General features: G+C 39.9%; 1 long non-coding RNA gene across 11 annotated transcripts in view; it reads right to left on the minus strand.

Moving 5' to 3' along the window:
* LOC103348788 (uncharacterized) overlaps positions 1–18322 on the minus strand; it is a 188506-nt gene that overhangs the window by 57062 nt on the left and 113122 nt on the right. For all 11 annotated transcript variants that reach the window (XR_016230772.1, XR_016230768.1, XR_016230765.1 and 8 more), the window contains 2 exons: positions 8122–8264; positions 7726–7876 (listed from right to left, as the gene is read on the minus strand). This is a non-coding gene — a long non-coding RNA (uncharacterized LOC103348788). The remainder of the gene's footprint in view (positions 1–7725; positions 7877–8121; positions 8265–18322) is intronic.

Here is an 18322-nt window from a genome sequence, read left to right on the forward strand (position 1 = left end):
AGATTACCAGCTAAGCCAAAATTAGGGCACTGGGTAGGAGGAGGTAGAACTCAGGATGATTCACTTTAACCTGGACCCTACGCAAGGGGACACTGATGTGTTGCTGCAAAGATGCGGTGAGGGCCCTGGGCACTTACAGAGTGAGGGGACTCGTTGCAGGAGTGACTGCCATTTGCCTGCTTTCTCTGTGAAAACAGACGCTACAGTCGTCATCCCCATCTTCCAGGTGAAAAGACCAAGGCGTGGCATGTAGAGATGTCCGCATCAAGTTTACCCAGCCAGTATGAAAACTTATACAAGAGCACCGAGTCTCTCTAGCAACTAATTTGTCTTGATTCAGGATTTGTCCCAAGCCTGTCCAAAAACAATAAGGCTTATCATCTTAAAGTCACGTTGTCCAAGTCATTGATATTGTAACCCCTGGCAGATACCACCGTTCCGTGGAATCTTCTCTGATAAAGACTCTATACTCAATTCAAAATTCTAATTTTCCACTTTATTCTTACTACCATACTATTCTATATCACTCACCTCATAAAGAAAAATGTCTCCTCTTGACCTCCAAATTTAGCCTTTATTTAATCTACATTTATATATTTAACATACATATAGAAGAATTAAAGCAGGCTTATAAATCATATTTTAACAATAGAGATATCTAGAGGGATATGGACGTTTTCTTACTTGAGTCGGATATTTCATCAATATTATGAGAAAAAAGTTATCAAGCACCTGTTAAATATGGGGCATACCCAGACTTGTAGATGGTCACCCAATTCTGCTGAAAACCAAGTTTGATTTGAAGCTAATTCTCAATAAGGAGAAGCAGCTGTGACTGATTTATTCCAATATTTTAGAACATTTAAAAATAGTCTAAGTCACCAGGGCATTATTAAATCTTGTGGCTGTATACTCTCTTGAGCAATATTACTTCTCCCACATGCTTGGACAACCTTGTGGGCTGATAGTTTGTATTTTTGGCAGTAATAGCTACTTTTTCTTGCACACCATTAGACTCGACCTCATAAAAAGTCATTGTTATGGAATTATTCTCCTACCTGAAACTGTCATTGGTTCTTCATTTTCTTCTGAATATACTGTGTATTCACGGCCTCCATCATCTGGGTACTAACATTCAATATATGTTTCCCAGGCCCCCCTCCCTCAAGAGATTGATTTATTTACTTGAAAAGCAGAATACAGAGAGACAGAGGTCTTCCATCCACCAGTTCATTCCCCAAATGGCCACAACAGCCAGAGCTGGGCCAATCCGAAGTCAGGAGCCTGGAGCCTCCCACATGAGTACAGGGGCTCAAGGATTTGGGCTATCCTATACTGCTTTCCCAGGCAATAAGAGAGAGCTGGATCAGAAGTGGAGCAACAGGGACTCGAACCTGCACCCACATGGATGCTGGCACTTCAGGCAGAGGCTTTACCTGCTACACCACAGCACCCAGGCATCTCTTTAAAACATCTTTGTGCCTGGTACACTCTCAGACCCTTGGGAGTCTGTGCCTTTCCTGCTCTTCTCATCTTCACTGGCCTCTATTGCCTTTACCACGCCACCCAGCTACTCTCCCACACTCCTTACATCTCCCTTCAAATCATATTTGATTATCCTACTTCGTTTTCCCTCTAAAACTCAAGATTTCACATTTCCTACAGACTCATGAAGTTGGAATCAGCAGGGCTTGAGTGGGGCCATTTGCCATTCTTTTATATAGCATCTCTCAGTCTTGATTTAGTAGATTTGTACAGATTAGGGATGACAAGATGTCTGACTCTACCATTTTCTTGACAAGTGACCTTGGATCAACCCCATGAGTGCTTCGAAACTCAAGTTACCACAGCTGTGGAATAGAAATTCCTGGCCTGCCTACTTCACAAGGCTGTTTGGAAGACTGAATATGATAATATGTAATAATGCGGCTCACAAACTCTACAGTACTAAGTGATGTCACTATTTCCTGGATGTCCCCATTCATAGCAGTCTCCAACCCCTCCCCAGTTCAAAACAGATCTCTCTGTATTTAGGGGAAGCGGCCATATCACTCACGTTACTCACTGCAGGTGGCTTTGGGGGTAATGGGGATTTCTGCCTTCTCTGCCAGCTCTTTTTCCCACATTGCAATAGGCAAGAATTCCAGCATGATCAGGTTCCACAGTGTTTTGGAGGCACGACTTAAATCATTTGTTGTCTGTCTTCCACAGAAAGCAGTCAACCAATCTTTGTTGGCACTATGAATGAATGCTGATTTTTATCTTTCCATGAGAATGCGGGAACTTTTGGTTAGTGATATACAAGCTTCCATGCAAGTCTGCTGATATAATTTTTATCATTTCCCCAAACAGAACTTTCTGCACGGTGCTAATTGCTCCACTTATCTAAATACGAGCACTGATCTAGAATGTGATGATGTTAATATTTTTCATATTTACTTTCTGAGTATACGTATGCTTCAGAGAGGTTTAAGAAGATGACCAATCTGGGAAGAGAAGCCCATCAGTCCAAAAAATGTCCCCACCTTTTAGTGTTGAAACAACAATAATGATTTGCCTCATTTGTGCACTACACACCAATGATACGTGCTAATTACATATATTCTATGAAATAATGTCTGTTATTACATGGATAACTACACATAACTCCATTGGAAACACTAGTAATTACACAGTATGTTATGTTAATGTGCCTGTATTATCTTCCGATTGCCATATCATTAATTCCAATGATCTCTATATCTATTTCCTGCAATCATTTTCTTATTCTAGACCTCTCCATATCACCTTGGAGACTATTAGGAAAGCCATAAAACTATGCAGCTAACACTATTTTTTTAAACATAAAGAGGATCTGAGTGTGATCCTATTGCACATTCGTTGTTGTTCCTCATAATTTCTTCTTTGCTTGACATGCATACACAAAAATAGAGCTACATCCCACATTTTTGTGTGTGAAATTAAAACTATTTTTCAGTTCATGGAGAGTTGCAGCAAGGTTTAATTTTTTAGAAAGTAAACAACCTTTTTAAGGAAACCTGTCTGGTTCACAGACAGAATCACAGATCAGAAGGGCGTTAAGTTCATTCTAACAAAATGTCAGTGGACTTTTCATAACACTAACAAACATAATCATGGAAAGTTCACAATTGTTGCTAAAACCCGAGTTGATTCCCTGGCATTTGCACCTGGTTACACCAAACTGGCCTTTTCCACACCTGGTCTGCCCCTGGTTTTCCCCACTCCTTACAAGCTCCCTTCAACAGCAAAGCAACGCCAGCCCTGGAGAGGAACAGCCCCGTCGGCATTTTCATAGTTAACGACAGGGCTACAAACAGAAAATAACAGCAGGAATCTGAAGACAGTGCTTTTATTGGACTAACTAACGATATAAATAAAACGGTCCCTGACTGAGCTTCAGAGAATCACTGTCTCTTTATCAGGCCATAGAAAACAGATCCAAGAGGGCAATAAATACGGCGCATAACAGAGTGGAATTAAATGATTAGGCCTGAATTAACACCCTGTTTCTGAGTCTCACTTAGTGTTCCATGGCCCCAGTGAAACACTGCAATTCACAAACACTCAAGGCCCATTTAATTTTTATTTCAAGCTAGTTCAGAAAAAGGGATTACCTATAATTTGCCCCTATTCCATTGTATAACTCTTGAAGTAGCAACACTGATCCTGTCTAGATAGCTCTTAGGAAAATAGACCATGCTACAAAAATTACAGAGACTATTCAGAAATCTTGTCTTTAAGAAGTCATATTAATTAAAAGGGACCAAATTCTTATTTCTGTGAAAGTGACATGCCTGTATTTGATGGGACCAAAAATATATATTATTAAATCAATTTGATTATTTTTCAAGGTAATATCAACAGGATTCAGCAATTGTTAGCCTGAATTTCTAAATTTTTGAACTGTAGCTTTCATGTGCTGAAGATCCTAATTAAGTTCTAACTGTGAAGCGGAATTTAATATTACCTTTGAGGATAATACCTAAAGGCCTCATTTTCCCCATTCTACCTTGTGTTCTGTGACAAGGTAGGACAGCTTAACTTGATCCCTATTCAAGGGAAACTAATAGTGCTCTATAACTCTCTCTTTACACAATGGCTTTAGAGCAAGAAATCCAAGGATGGCACCAGAGGAAGGCTTCACTCTCCCAGTGAAGTACTTCAAACATTTCACATGAAATATGCAGTCCAATGAAACCGAGCCAGAAAATCCACATTGTGCATCTGTGACTTGAAACGCTATGTGAGATGCAAATAAATCTATAAGGCATGGTCATCAGAAGTCAAGAGGTAAGGGGGCTTGCCGCTTGAGCACTTACTGGATGTTGTATGCTTTGCTCTTTTCTTATTTGATCTGGATAATGTCCTATGAAGTAGACATGGTCATTCCCATTTAAAAATAAGGAAACTGAAGCTCAAAGAGCACATTCACCTTGAAAGTGTTATTAGTGAGACTGAAATCTAGATCTAGCTGATTCCATAGTTAGATTTTCCATCAGTAATATGGTGCCTATTGATACTTTGACTTGGAATTTTCTAGAATAATAACACCACCAGCAGCAAACCAAAACCAAAACCAAAACCAATCAACCAACCAACCAACCAAACAAACAAAAAACCCAGCCATTGTATAGAGAAAGGATGAGACTAGTTCAGTTTTGACTCTGGATGAATCAATATTTTATAAAGTCCCAGGAGATCCAGACAACGAATGAATTGAAGAGCTCCCCTCTGGAATGTGGATGAAACTGCCTGGCGTGACCATGCCTAAGCTCTTCCTAGCAGTCAGTTGAGTGTTGTACTAGCTGTGCACGTGCCAGGAAGGGACATCTACTAGACTGACTCTTCTCCTCTTCGTTACATCTGGACAACAAATCTGCTCTACTCCTAGCTCAAATCTATGCTTAAATACCTTCAATGGGACACATACATAATTCTCACATGGCAAACTCACCCAAAAAGCTCGTGTAATGAAGACTACAGGAGAAACTGTAAAATCATTTTGTTTTTAGAAAAAGATAATGATTATTAAGTTTACTGGTGATAGATTCATGTTAGCTTAAAACTATTGAACTGCATCTTTCTATTGAATTATAATTGGACACTCAATAGGCAGAAAAGTGTCTAATTTCATGTTCTATGTAACATCCTTGCACATGACTAGTATCTAATAAATTAATTAAAATGTTTGTGACACTCAATTAATGTTACATGGTAACAATTACAACTATTCTTTACTAAGTGATAAATTCTTAAACATTTTATGGTTTGAGAAAAAGTCTCTGTTTACCAAAAAGGGATATTAAGATGATGTAAGTGAGTTGAATTTGAATGATTAATTTTTCCCTTTGCCCAGAAGTTCCTCAGTGACAGTCTACATTATAGTGATTGTTCCTGGCTTTGGTTTTTAGCAGCATAGGACCCATCACATCAGCTAATCTAGACACAGACACATCCCCAGGCCTCCCTTTGACCATCATTTTTCAGTATTAAGTGAAGTAGTATCTATTTCATTATGTTAGCAATAAGAGCCAACCATGTCTTTCAACTTGAGTCCCTACCTACTAGTTTCGTACATAGCATCAGCATTTCTCCAATTCATTTGCTTAATTATGTAGTTGTTTTTGTACTTTTTAAATTTTTATTTATTTATTTATTTATTTATTTATTCCTATTTTACTTGAATGGCAGAGAGAGCGCGCACACGAGAGAAAGAGATATCTTTCATATAGTGATTCACTACTCAAATGTTTGCAACAGCTGGGTCAGGCCAAGCTGAATCTAGGATCCAAGAACTCAATCTAAGTCTTCCAGATGTGTGGTAGGAACTCAAGTATGTTGGCAATAAGCTGTTGCCACCCATGGTGTGATTAGCGGGAGACTGGAATCAGAAGTGGAACTGGGACTGAAACCCAGGCACTCAGACATGACATGCTGGCATTCCAAGCAATGTCTTAACAGCTGTGGGAAAAGCCCTCCCATGTTTTTGTACTTTTAAAGTAAAATTTTAGTTCTACATAAAAATGGGTACAACTAGAATTAAAATGATGGACTATTAGAAGTTTTTACTTTCAACTTGCTGCAGAAGTAGTATGTAATGTAATCACAAAGAACATTTGCTTTAAAATTGTGTAGTATCAGCATTTTTTAGTAAATGGCTAACTGATAAAAATACAAGTTTCACCACTGTTTGAGCTGGCATGATTATTCTGTGACTTAGTTCCTTCATCCAATATGAGGACTGTAATACCTTCCAGGATTGGTATGGGAATTACAGGATATAAAAATTTGAAGTGTATTTTTGAAAAAAAAAAAGTAGTATCCAAGTAGGAGGTATTACTATTAACAATTGTCAGTAAAGCCCAACCAGAATTCTAAATTCTTATCTTTGCTGTGCCACATTTTGTTCCACTGATCAAAGCCCTGCCCCAGGTAGGCAGTGTGGCATAATGAGTTAAGTTGCCACTTCTGATACCTGCAACCCTTACAGGAGAGCTTGGGATCAGTTCCCAGCTACTTTGCTTCTGATCCAGATTTCAGGAACATAGATAGTAGACGATGACCTGGGAGGTAGTAGATGATGGCCCAAGTACTTGGGTTCCTGCCACCCATGTCAGAGACCAGCATGGAGTTCCTGGCTCTTGGCTATGTCCTGGCCTGGTATCTGTTATTGTGGGCATTTGGGGAATGTACCAGCAGATGGAAGATGGAAGATATCTTTTTCTCTCCCTCTCCCTTCTTCCTTCCTCTTCTCCTTCCCCTCCCTTGTCTCTCTCTCTCTCCCTCCCTCCCTCCTTCCCTCTTCCCTTCTGTCTGTCCCCCCCTCCCTCCCTCCTTCTCTCTCTCTCTCTCTTTCCTTAAATAAAAAACAAATAAATCTATTTTTTTTTAAAAAAAGCCCTGTCTCTCTGGCCTTATTTCATCTTTCGTAAATGTGGTCCTCTGCTATGGTTTGAATGGGATATGGCTCCCCAACTCATGCAGTTGTGTAACTATTAAGCCCCAACATCTTATGTTAAACTAGATCCGTTACAGTGTTTGTACCCTGAGGGCCCAGCAGGGAGTCCCTGGAGTCATGGCCATGGAAGGCAGTTCTCAGGAGAACTCAGTTGGCTTTTACAGCTTCGCTCCTCTCTCTGCTCCTGGCTGGCGTGTGACTGTTCCTGCACCCGTGCTCCACTGTCGCCACACTCATCAGACGCTGAACCAGGGTGGTCCATGCACTCTTGGACCGTGCACCTCCAGAACCAGGAGCTGAAATCAACTTCTTTCCTTTGTAACAGCTCGTCTTAGGTATTTTGTTGTCAGAACAAATAGAGGACCAATACAGTCTCCTTACGGTAATTTTCCACGGATCCTGTACAATTTAAACCCACAATACTGAACTGAAGCTGCTTTTAGAACCACATTGCCAGACCACTTGGTATCTTCAGCTCCTGATATCTTGGTCTAAATCCTTTGATTTGAGCTTGAGGGCATAGTTTTTTGTTTGACCTGGATTTTATGGAAGGAAAGTTACCCAGGAAGCTGTTTTCGCCAGATGCTCTACTTCTCTGATCGAACGGTACAGAAGCTATCCTTTGGGGCAAAACTGCAAACTCGCTGCCTCGCAGGCATATCTCAGCTCAGACTCCCTTTTTCTTACCTGGGGCTTATTGTTACAGGAACGTGAAATCATTCTGCTCACCTGCCGTATTGACTCACCTGTTTGTCATCCATCTGCCTCCTCTGAAATGTCTGCTCCTGGAGCGATGTGACAGTGTCTCTCTGCTCCTCGCAGTCCCCTGAGTCTGGAATACTTCCGGGTACACGGTAAGAAGCCCAATAAACAGTTGTTGAATGACCAGATAAACTGCTGCAAATAGAAAAGGTCATATTCAGTAGCACTAAAGCATTTAGGCCTGAGTATCATTTTTTCCCCTTTGCCAAATGAAAGCTTAATAGTTTTCTAAGCTCTTACAATAAAAATTTCATCTGCTAAGTCCTTAGCAATATTAATTCTTTAGTCCTATCACCATCATTGTCAGGGCCTGAGGCTGGTCCAAACAGGACTGAGGTTTCAAAAAATATATTTTTAATATAATTTTAAAATATACTCACTAGGGGAAGGCTCATAAAATTCAGCTTCAGCCACAATCTGGACTATGGGCTGCCAAGCGCTGCATAAATAAATCATCAAGTCATTTTGGCATCCTGTGGGCCAGAAGGAATATTGTCCTCCGTAGATTTAAAGAGACACAGTTCTGAAAGAAACAGGAGTGAAATGAGCAATTAGATTTGGACTGTCTTATTATGCGTCTGGAGTTTGGACAGGTTCCTTGAAGTGCCCATTTTACCAAAGGTGGATTCTTTATTTCTCTTTAATTGAAATCCATTGTGGAGTTGAAAGAATGCATTCTAATATACACAATAAATACCTCTTCCCGCTTTGCAACTATTAGCACACGTGAAAGAGGGAAAACAAAGCAGTCTGAAGAGCAGGATCCAAGGACAGCTGTGTCCACGTATATGAAGCATGAATTCAGGTACGTCACAGGCCATGCTCAGCAGGGCAAAAAGAGTCCCCAAGGACAATGGAGGGTGATCTCCAGAGGTCTATTGAATAGAATGTGTCGATGGCTCAGTGAATGTCCAAAGCAGAGCCCACCTGTGCATCAAGTATGCATGTGCGCGCGCACACATGCACACACACACACACACACACACACTGACCGGGACAGAGAGAGGTGGCTAGAGATACAGCCGGCTGCTTCCTCCCTCAAGTCTCCTTAGCTATTAACTTAGTGCGGGCAGCTCCCAACCTTCGTTCACTTGTCTGAATGCAGAACACTGAACGAAAATGCTGTCTGTTCTCACTTCTCACACCGAGAGCCCTCCGGCTTTGCCTACACAACTAAAGTCCCCTAGTGCACGTCCTGTGGATTCAGAGGCCTGCTCAGGAATCGGAATCCTTCTTCTGACCTCCATAAAGAACAGGAAAAAGCAATGCTGAGCTCTGCAGAAAGCTCCTTTTCTACACTGTTCATTAAAAAAAAAAAAAAAGACTGTGTAACAGTAAGTGAGGGCAATAAGCACAGTACATCGTTACAGAATTGTTGATTAAAGTATGTGCCATTGATGTTGGCGTGTGCAAAATCAAGCTCATTCAGAGGAAAGCCTCAAGGCTTGATGTATGAGGTACCTGTGGGAACACAGAAATAAATATGAGGCAGCCTGCTCGTACCCACCATGTTCTCACACACACACACACACACACACACACACCACAGAGGCACACACCTGTATACACAGCAGTCCCTTTCCTGACAAGCATCACTTTTTTGTTGCCTTGTCTTTCATGCAATCGTGACTAACAACTAAAAAAAAATTGCATACAGTTCCTTTTGTGCTTTGTGTGGTTCTTTCCCCAAGAAGAAATTTCTTATCTGCTCACTATCTGTATCTGTCTTAGTCAGTAGCTGATAGACCCTCCTTGGGTTATTAACCAGTTGGTTTCTTCCAGAAAAGAGGTCATTAGCTTCTAACATTACTCAGGGGTGTCAGGAGATGCAGGTATCAGATCCTCTCATCCTGGTTTATCTTTAATTTAATCTCTAGATTTTTCAGCTCTAGCTGTCTGCTGACTTCCACTTAATAACACATTTTTATCTGTTGGCGGTGGTGATGGTTTTTCTTTTTTTTTTTTTAACAATTCAATAACCAATATAACGATGACAGAACTGACAAATTCTGCATTCATGGATTTCCTTCAGACATCTAGGCTCCGAGCTGCCAAAAACTGGAACGGATGAAATAGATTCCAGGCAGTTACAGGTTAAGGCTCATTTGCATAAATTAGCAAGTTTTGCAAATGAATTCATCTAGTGAGAAGTAAGACACGGGACACTGCATTTTAATAATTGACATTCCACATGAAATGCAATGTTCTTGAGGAGGAAATTGAGCTCCAGGTTGCTATTAGAACCAGCGGACCAGCAAGAGTGGAAAGAAATGCCATCCCCCATTATGTGAGTTACTGCTTCTGCATAACAACTACCTCCTTCTGATGGACTTCTTTTAATAAAAGTACTAGTGCGTGCTCACGGAGAGGAGCTCGGAGGAATCTGCTCATCAGCAGGATGGAACAGGAAATGAAAATAGAGTTCTTCAGGATGCTGCCTTCATGTGCAGCCCGCAGCCCCTTGTAGATTCTTTCTCTAAAGGAATCTTTCATTTTTGCATTTGGTTTAGCAGTAATCCCTCCTCCCCTCCCCTGCCTCCTTTCCAGTTTTATGAAACACTTAGGAGATTATTTAAAAATATACCGAGTGAGTAAAAATTTTAAATTACCCAATTTGGAGGTTGTCTCTCACAATGCTGGTTCAATTGCAAAGAAAGATGAGTGGAGCATTTTGCTACCTCCTCCTGGCCTAATTTGTTTAAGACATGCCACATTGCAACTATTAGTGAGAACGCCAACTGAATGCTTTTCCTAAGGTGTTAGTCAGTCAAAGTCAGGGTATCCAGCATGCTGGAAGTACAAACTGCTCGCACTTGCAATCTGAGAGCTGGAAACAAGTCCATCCATAATCGCGTTTCCTGGCATAATTTATAATTAACATAAAATTAATTAAATCACTCACTCAGTAGACTTTTTTCCAAGTTCATGTAGAGTAAGTATGTCATATCAATTAATTCTCAATGAACTGCAGCAGCCAATAAAATTTCTCCCAGACACTGGTAATAATCCAAGATATTGATGGAAGAGGTATCATCATTAATATGAGTAGAAGCCTCAGATCACATCCAGGGAACAGGCAGACACAGCTCCTTCCTTGGCAAGAGAACTGGATCACCGCTAGTTGTCTGTTGTTGTCTCTAATATGTTAAGTTCTCTGCCTGTTTTCACTTTTCACACTGATAGCCTTCCGATTTTGCCTAAACAACTAAATTCCCCTAGTGCAACTGTCTGTTTTTGTGGACTACCTAATCTTAAAAAGTTAATACACACAAACACATTAAACAGGTCCAAATAGGAAGGGCAGATTATATTGCCCATATTATTGAGACATTTTCAATAGCTTTTCTACATGTTCATAACCACAAATAGTTAATGTATTAAAAATTAAAGAAACCAGGTCTTTGGTCTGCAGAATCAAATACACATCCTCATCGATATTCTGGGAGATGTTTTTCTATTATATGCTTCTTTTATTTATTTATTTATTCATTTTTGTTTTTACTGAATATACTACTTGTTTTTAGTACTATGTAGACAAAGGTACCACATTTCCTGGCTGATAATAAGTGACTTTATAACAAAGAAACCAACAACCATTTGATTCATCCCTTCAGAGCTTGGTTAAATGATTCTTCACTATACCATTAGCTTTTCCTCAACAACACCTGTTAGCTGTAAATATTTATGCTTATCTATGCATTTTTCTTTTACCTGGGGGATGCTAGGCAGTCCTAGGGTTAAATACATTTCATAGTTTGGACACCCACTCTTTTGTCTATGTCTCTGTCTGCACACTTATGGCAACATAAGATAAAGGAATCCTGATGAGCCAGTTGGTGTGTGTAATGAGTTGCCGGGCTCTTCTCCCAATAAAGAGTGTGTTCAGACTTTGCTTATTTATAGACCAATAAAGAGAAATTTCCACTGTTCTGTTCAGCAGGCTGAGGATAAATAGCTCTTCTGTTTTTAACATTTAATGTTCACAGACACAAAAACAACCGCTCCGAATATTAAGCCAATATTTGTATTTTTTCCCTATGAAGGGGTGAAAGCCTTGACTATGAAACAATGGAGGGTTCAGATACAATCTTTCTCATTTTAGAACTGTTTTATTGCAACTTGTTTTCCTTAACAAAGAGACACACTTGGCTTGATTTTAAAAAATTTGGTTATGGAGTGAAGCATCAACCTGCGTGTTATGACAATTTTCACTGTGCCTGAGTCTAGGGCTCCACAAAATGAAATCCAGTTCCTGAAGACAGTGCAGCTATAACACCAAACACCCGCCAACGAGGCTCTGCTCCTGGGTCGAGCTGCTGTTCATGAGGATGTGTGCAGCAAATGCTTTCTATTTTCACATTCTAGAGCAAGGAACAGCATAAATTATTCCCAATTCTTGATTCTGTGATGAAGTAGCCATCTGGTCTGATAGTGTGGTGACAATGATATAGGAGCGAGCACTCTATGCTTGGTCTACTGCACAGAAAAGGATAATAGGACATATTTTAAAATGTCAGGATCCATCAGAACCGTATTCAGGAAAGTTTACATTTATGAAAATAGATCATATTGAAGATACATCATGATGCAAATCTAATCAAGGCTGCTGGGCAGCTGAATTAAATTAAGAGTAAATCTGAAATTTCTAATTAAAAATGTGTTGTTCTTTTTCCTGCTGTGTTTTCCATGTCTGTAAAAGAATCATTACTATATTACTTTTGAAAAGTTGTGTCACAAAAGGAGTTGACATGTGTGCCACTCTTTGATATATGTGCATAAAATCCTTAAGCTATATGCATATATGATGAATTTAGGTGCTTACAGCCAATTGGTTAGTGAAAATGTATTCACCACTACATTTGTGTTCTTTTCTAGATGAGACATATTTATAAATGGTATGGGTGCTGCTAAGAATTCACATGTATGGAAGCATAAGGTACACTGATAGAGCAATAATAGGTTTATTTTTAATAGATTTCATTTAATATATTTATCACCCATTCTTTCATTCAACAAATATTGACTGAGTATTTTCACGTACTAAGCACTGAATTCAGTGTCTCACTGAAGTTTGGGGGAGAAAAACAAAAATATACTTTGGTAGGCCTAATGTGGTTGATGAACCACAGTAGAAATGATTTCCAACCAGAAAAAGCAACTGCCTATACACTCCCAGAGGCAGTGTCTGGCTAGGTGCTGTAGGAAGCCAGTTAGACGACTATTAGGGCTGGAGGACGTAGGGTGGTGCAAATTAGAGGCAGACGGAGGCAAGCTAGGAGATTGATGGGCTCATTGAGTATTGTGGTGCTAACGTTGTTTGTAGATGCTGGTGTAGGCACAGGGTCCAGAGGATCTGGGAAAATCAGCTACAACTCCATCATTCAGAACCAGGAGATCCAGCCAGTTGTGCTGGATTCAGTATCAGGATTTGGGTCAGAATGGCACCCTTAGTAAAGGACTACTTTGAATGAGAACTGAGCCTTTACTATCTTAATTTCAAATAGATATATAACATTATTCAGAAGGCTTCAGCACTCTTTCTATGTGAGTCCCAATTGTTAGGAAATAGCTGTTTCTGTTTCTTTTTTAAGAGTGAGGTGTTGTTTTGTAGGACTAAGAGACTCTCTCAGTCAAAGAATAATTATAGAGGGTCTATTCTATGTAACAGATAGCTCAAACTCAGTACACATAGAACTGTCCATTTCCTTCTCCATTTTTTGCCTGTGTCTGCTCTTCCCTGGTTTGTATGCCCAGCATCACACAGTTTCCCTAGCCTGAAACCTGGAAGTCATCTCAATTCTCTTGCAACTTTCCCACTCACACCATCAACAGTTCAACAAGTCCCATGAAGCCTATTGCCAAATATTTGATCTCATCTCCACCACTGTCACAGTTCATAAAATCATCTTCTCCAGACTGTTGCTGCAATAGCTTCCCAGATGTTGTTTCAAAAATGCAAATCTATTCATGTGTTTTCATGATATAAATCCTACAATGACCCTACATTGACTTTGGAAGCAAATCTATGATCTGGCCACTGTCCATCTCTGCAACCTCATCTCCCCTTCACCACCTATCCCTCAATGTATCAAACATTAAACTCATAGTCAATGACTAGAGCCCTGTCTTGGGTCTCTCAAATGTAGCCTTTCATTAGAGTTCTCTCATTTCTTGCATTCCAATATCCATCAAAACTAACAAGATTTTCTGCATCCTTTCTAAAAGTTGGCCCAAAGATAAACCAAGCCCTTGGAGGGACTTCTTTAAGAACTGAGGTAGTGAGCAAAGTCCCAGGCTTTATGCCTCTCCTCCTCACTCTGAAGTTTTATTCTAAAGGGTCAGTATACTCTAATAGCGCCTGGCTTAGGATCCTTGTTCCCCAAGCTTAAGTCTGTTTATTGTATTCCTTTATCTCAACACATAAGATAAGCGACTTGATAGTCTCACCCTCTTCAAGAAAAGCATTCTCATTCAGTTCCCCTCCCTGAGTGATGCCTCTTGTCCCTATTTTCCATTTGGAGGGCAGAGGTTTGCTTATTCCTTAGAAGATAGCTAAAATTCTAGTGCCTGGCACCATGAGCACTCTCTTAGTCCAGTGAAACTCTATTTCCTGCTTGCATGAGGTGTGTGTTTGATCTTTGCATGTGAACAATAAAATAATACCACTAACAAAAAAGTCTTAATATCCACATATAAGGGTCACTTACACAAACAAAGGCAGAGAGAATTTTTTCATGAAGTACAACTGTATTCTGCTTTTAGATGTATAATCAAAAGTGTGGCTCATATCTATATATAAAAAAAGCATTGATAATTACAGAGCTTACATTTTGCCAGACTCAAATGCAACAAGTTTACATATTCCTTCAGAATGCTGAACCCTCCCTGAGACAGAGGCATTTGCTGCTCAGTGAACATCTGTCTGCTCCCAGATGATTAGGTCTGGGCAATGGGCCATGAGCAAGAGTCACTTCTGGGTTAAAGAATTCAATAGTCAATGTGCAACTCTGGCTTTCTTTCTTCCTGGTAGGATACAAAGAAGGGTATATATTGAGGTGGTGGAGCTAGGAGATACAAACAGCCTGGATCTCATCTCTCCATGTGGAAGGCAGTTGTCCTGAAGAATTTGCTGACTCACATTGGGACAAGCATGAATATGAAATAAAGCTTTATCATGTTGAGTCATTGGGGCTTTAGGATTCTACTTTTACCACATCAGAGCCCATAGTATCTTGACATGTATGTTCCATTTTCTTGGATTCCAACATACACTGTATACAGAAAGATGTTTTAAAGTGATTAATGTCAGTTTCTGTAAAGGTTCAGTTCATCTTATCTGAATATACTAAAGAAATGGAGAATAATGATAACTATCCTGAGAGCTTTCCATGTTGCCAAATCATTGAAGTTCATTTGAACTGTTATCGCTGAAACTATGGGCAGGTTAACAAGTTGGACACACATTTAAAAATATATGCATTGCAGTAAATCATTTTGAAGACCTAATAGAAGCCTTAAATACAGGTTATGTCAAATGAAAATTTTTATGTCCAAATATTATTTAATCTCAGCAGTTTCAAAGAAGATTTAGGATACCATTTACCTGATGGAACTGTTTGAGGCACACATTTATTCAGTTTTGGAAAATAGGTTCTATACTGAAGAGACTGTTGTCCCTTCTACTGTGGATATGTAACCCCTATTCAGCCAGGCATTAGAAAATTCTTGATCTTTGGAGATATTGAATATCTTTCTTCTTATTGTTCTCTTATCAATTGCTTATGGTTTACTTGCTTTCCTCTCCATCAGCCCTAAAATATTGAACTAGCAGTTCAATTCAATATTTTAATAGATACAATTTCCAGAATGCTTCTTGGCTTTTTATTTTTCACCCAGAGTAAACTTTTAAAAATATTTTAAAATTTATAGAATTGCTATATGTTGGAGACATAGGATGAAGGTGAGGTGAGAAAGGAAGAAGGACTTTTTAGAAAATCTAAGCCAAGAACTGTTATTGTAATTAGACATTAAATTTGGCTCTGAGTTTCTTAGTAATCAAGGTAAGAGGAAAACCTAGTCAGATTTATGGTTTTGTTTCAATTTTGAAAAAGTACTATAAACAGGAGGGTTACTGGCTATTTCAATTATTTTTTAAAAAGCCTTTTAATGGTCTGATTTGTGGGAATATTGCACCCTACCTAATCACAGGAGTTTTCTACAAAGTTTATCCCCACGACACAATCAACTTATTGATTGAATGAAATTGTTTCATACTGTAAATACTTTAGAAATGCTTATGAGAGGAAATTATTTCTGAGAAGTAGAGAGACAAATTTAGCAGGAAAGAAAGCCATCATTCATGATGATTTCTAAAAAGTTTTCCTCCTGGAGTCTTTTGGCGTTTAAGGTAATCAATCATTAATATTAGTGTGGATGGTGGTTAGCAGATCCTATCTAGAGACAGTTCTGGGTGGGGAGGGTGGTCTACAAAACATGTAACAACCCTTGTAGTGCTGGGGAAAATAACTCTTACTGCTGTTAAAGAAAACATTTCCCCACATGGGTGATTAAATCCAGAAATCTTTATTGGCCAAGTTGTCCCACTGCAATCTGTTCTAGTATATTTTTCATAAAGAGAGATGTTACAAAGAAATAACACACTTCCTTGTAGTGTCCTCTGAGGACATCTTATTCTCTAATGCTGTTGGCTTTTGTGGTAGTGTTTACAAGTCCAAGACAGAATGCTAAGTTACAGTCGCCCAAACTCAGAGCAAACAGGGTCTCTTTCAGTTCTGTAATTGTATGTGATTAATGATAGGAACCAGCCTCCCCCCCCAAAATATGCCCTGGGTCACGGGGATCACCATGAGGTAGCGTCTCTGCTCTACCCTAAACTGGAGACTCTGATTCGCCACTACTGCTGCAGTTTGCTGCTGCCTCAGAAAACTCTTACTTCTGACCTGTCAGTGCACCCCAGGGTCTCCAAAGTCCAGATCAGTTACAGAGTCTATGACCTTGGACTGATGTCTGTGCTCACTTTATTTGCAGCCTATAAAGACAGTTGGCAGTGAGAGGCTAACAAGCACTACAGTTCTTGACTCCAGGGCTTAGAGAGCAGGGTTATAGACCCTTCTGAGCAAACCTGCCATATCAGTCTAGGTGACTAATTCCTTGCTCAGTCCCTCAAAGAAGAAGAGTGATTCATCTGGAAATCTGCCTGGCAGAGTTATTGCGATCTTTACCTTTGGGTATTCCTCCTTCTATAGCTCACCAGTGGGAGAATTGTGGGGTGAAGGCCTCTGGAAAAACAGGTGAGTCTTCAGTCAGGTTCCCCAAGAAAGACACTACAAAGCAGAGATTCACATGCAGAGACTTCACAGGTGATTGCTGTAAAAAGCAACTTGTAAAAGAGCAACGAAAGGAGAATTGGGCAGATAGGGGATTTGAACTGGAGTGGCATAGAAGTCTCATATGATCCTACAGGAAGATATGGAGCTTGGATGGCTTTTCAGAAACACTCCAAAATTGAGGCACAGCAGGCATTGGATGTGGGCTGCCTGTATGCATGTAAAGTTGAGTAAGGCAGCTCCCAGTGGCCAAGGGCAAATACTGCGGAGGGTCCCAGTTTGGGGTTGGCAGCAGATAACATTCTAGACCACTGTAGGATGACAGTGAGGCACCACAGGATCTACCACAACCCTCTAGTTGATCTCTCTATCCCAATAGCTTCATATGGACGATTAAGCTTAGCTTCAGAAATATTAAGGGGAATGATACATTTAGAAGGGAAATATTCAATTGAATATTCATCCAAATTTTACAAGGATACAAGGCTAATAATTAAATATCCAGTAGGGACTGGCATTATGATGCAGCAGGTTAAGCTGCTGCCTACAATGCTGGCATCCCATATGGGCTTCAGTTCAAGTTCTGGCTGTTCCACTTCTGATCAAGCTCCCTGCTAATGTTCTTGGGAAAGCAACAGAAGATAGCTCAAGTTCTTGGACTCCTGCACCCACATGGGAGACCCAGAATGGAGTCCAGGCTCCTGGCTTCAGCCTGGCCCAGTCCTGATCCTTCTTTGTGGGCATTTGAGGAGTGAACCAGAAGTGGGAGAGCTCTGTCTCTCCCTCTCCTGCCTTTTAAATAAATAAGTCTAAAAAAAACAGAAATAATCAGTAAGACAATGCTATAGGTTAGAGGTTAGTGAAATAAATCCATGTGATCCGCATGAGCAATTAGAGCATTTTTCAAAAATGGTGGTGGGAGTGGGAAGCAGGGTTCATTACTGCTTATATGATGTAATAATCAAGCTATCTGAGTGCCATCCACTAGAACTTTTCCAACTTGGAGTGGAGTTATGAATTGGTTATCTTTTAGATCAAACTTGACCTTTGAGGTCTCTGTGGAAGAACATGGCAACAACATATGATCATCAGGTTCTCTCCTGGCTTTCATGAGACTGCCAAGCTCAAACTCTTGTCAAGAGACTTCAAATGGATACAACCCTTGCAATTAATAGTACCTTCCTTAATGATTTCTCAAGTTCATTTGAAGTCTTATATTACCTATAAATTAATA

Source organism: Oryctolagus cuniculus, chromosome 3, assembly GCF_051225735.1.
Source record: "Oryctolagus cuniculus isolate XC-2025 breed Fujian yellow rabbit chromosome 3, ASM5122573v1, whole genome shotgun sequence".
Taxonomy (NCBI): Eukaryota; Metazoa; Chordata; class Mammalia; order Lagomorpha; family Leporidae; genus Oryctolagus; species Oryctolagus cuniculus.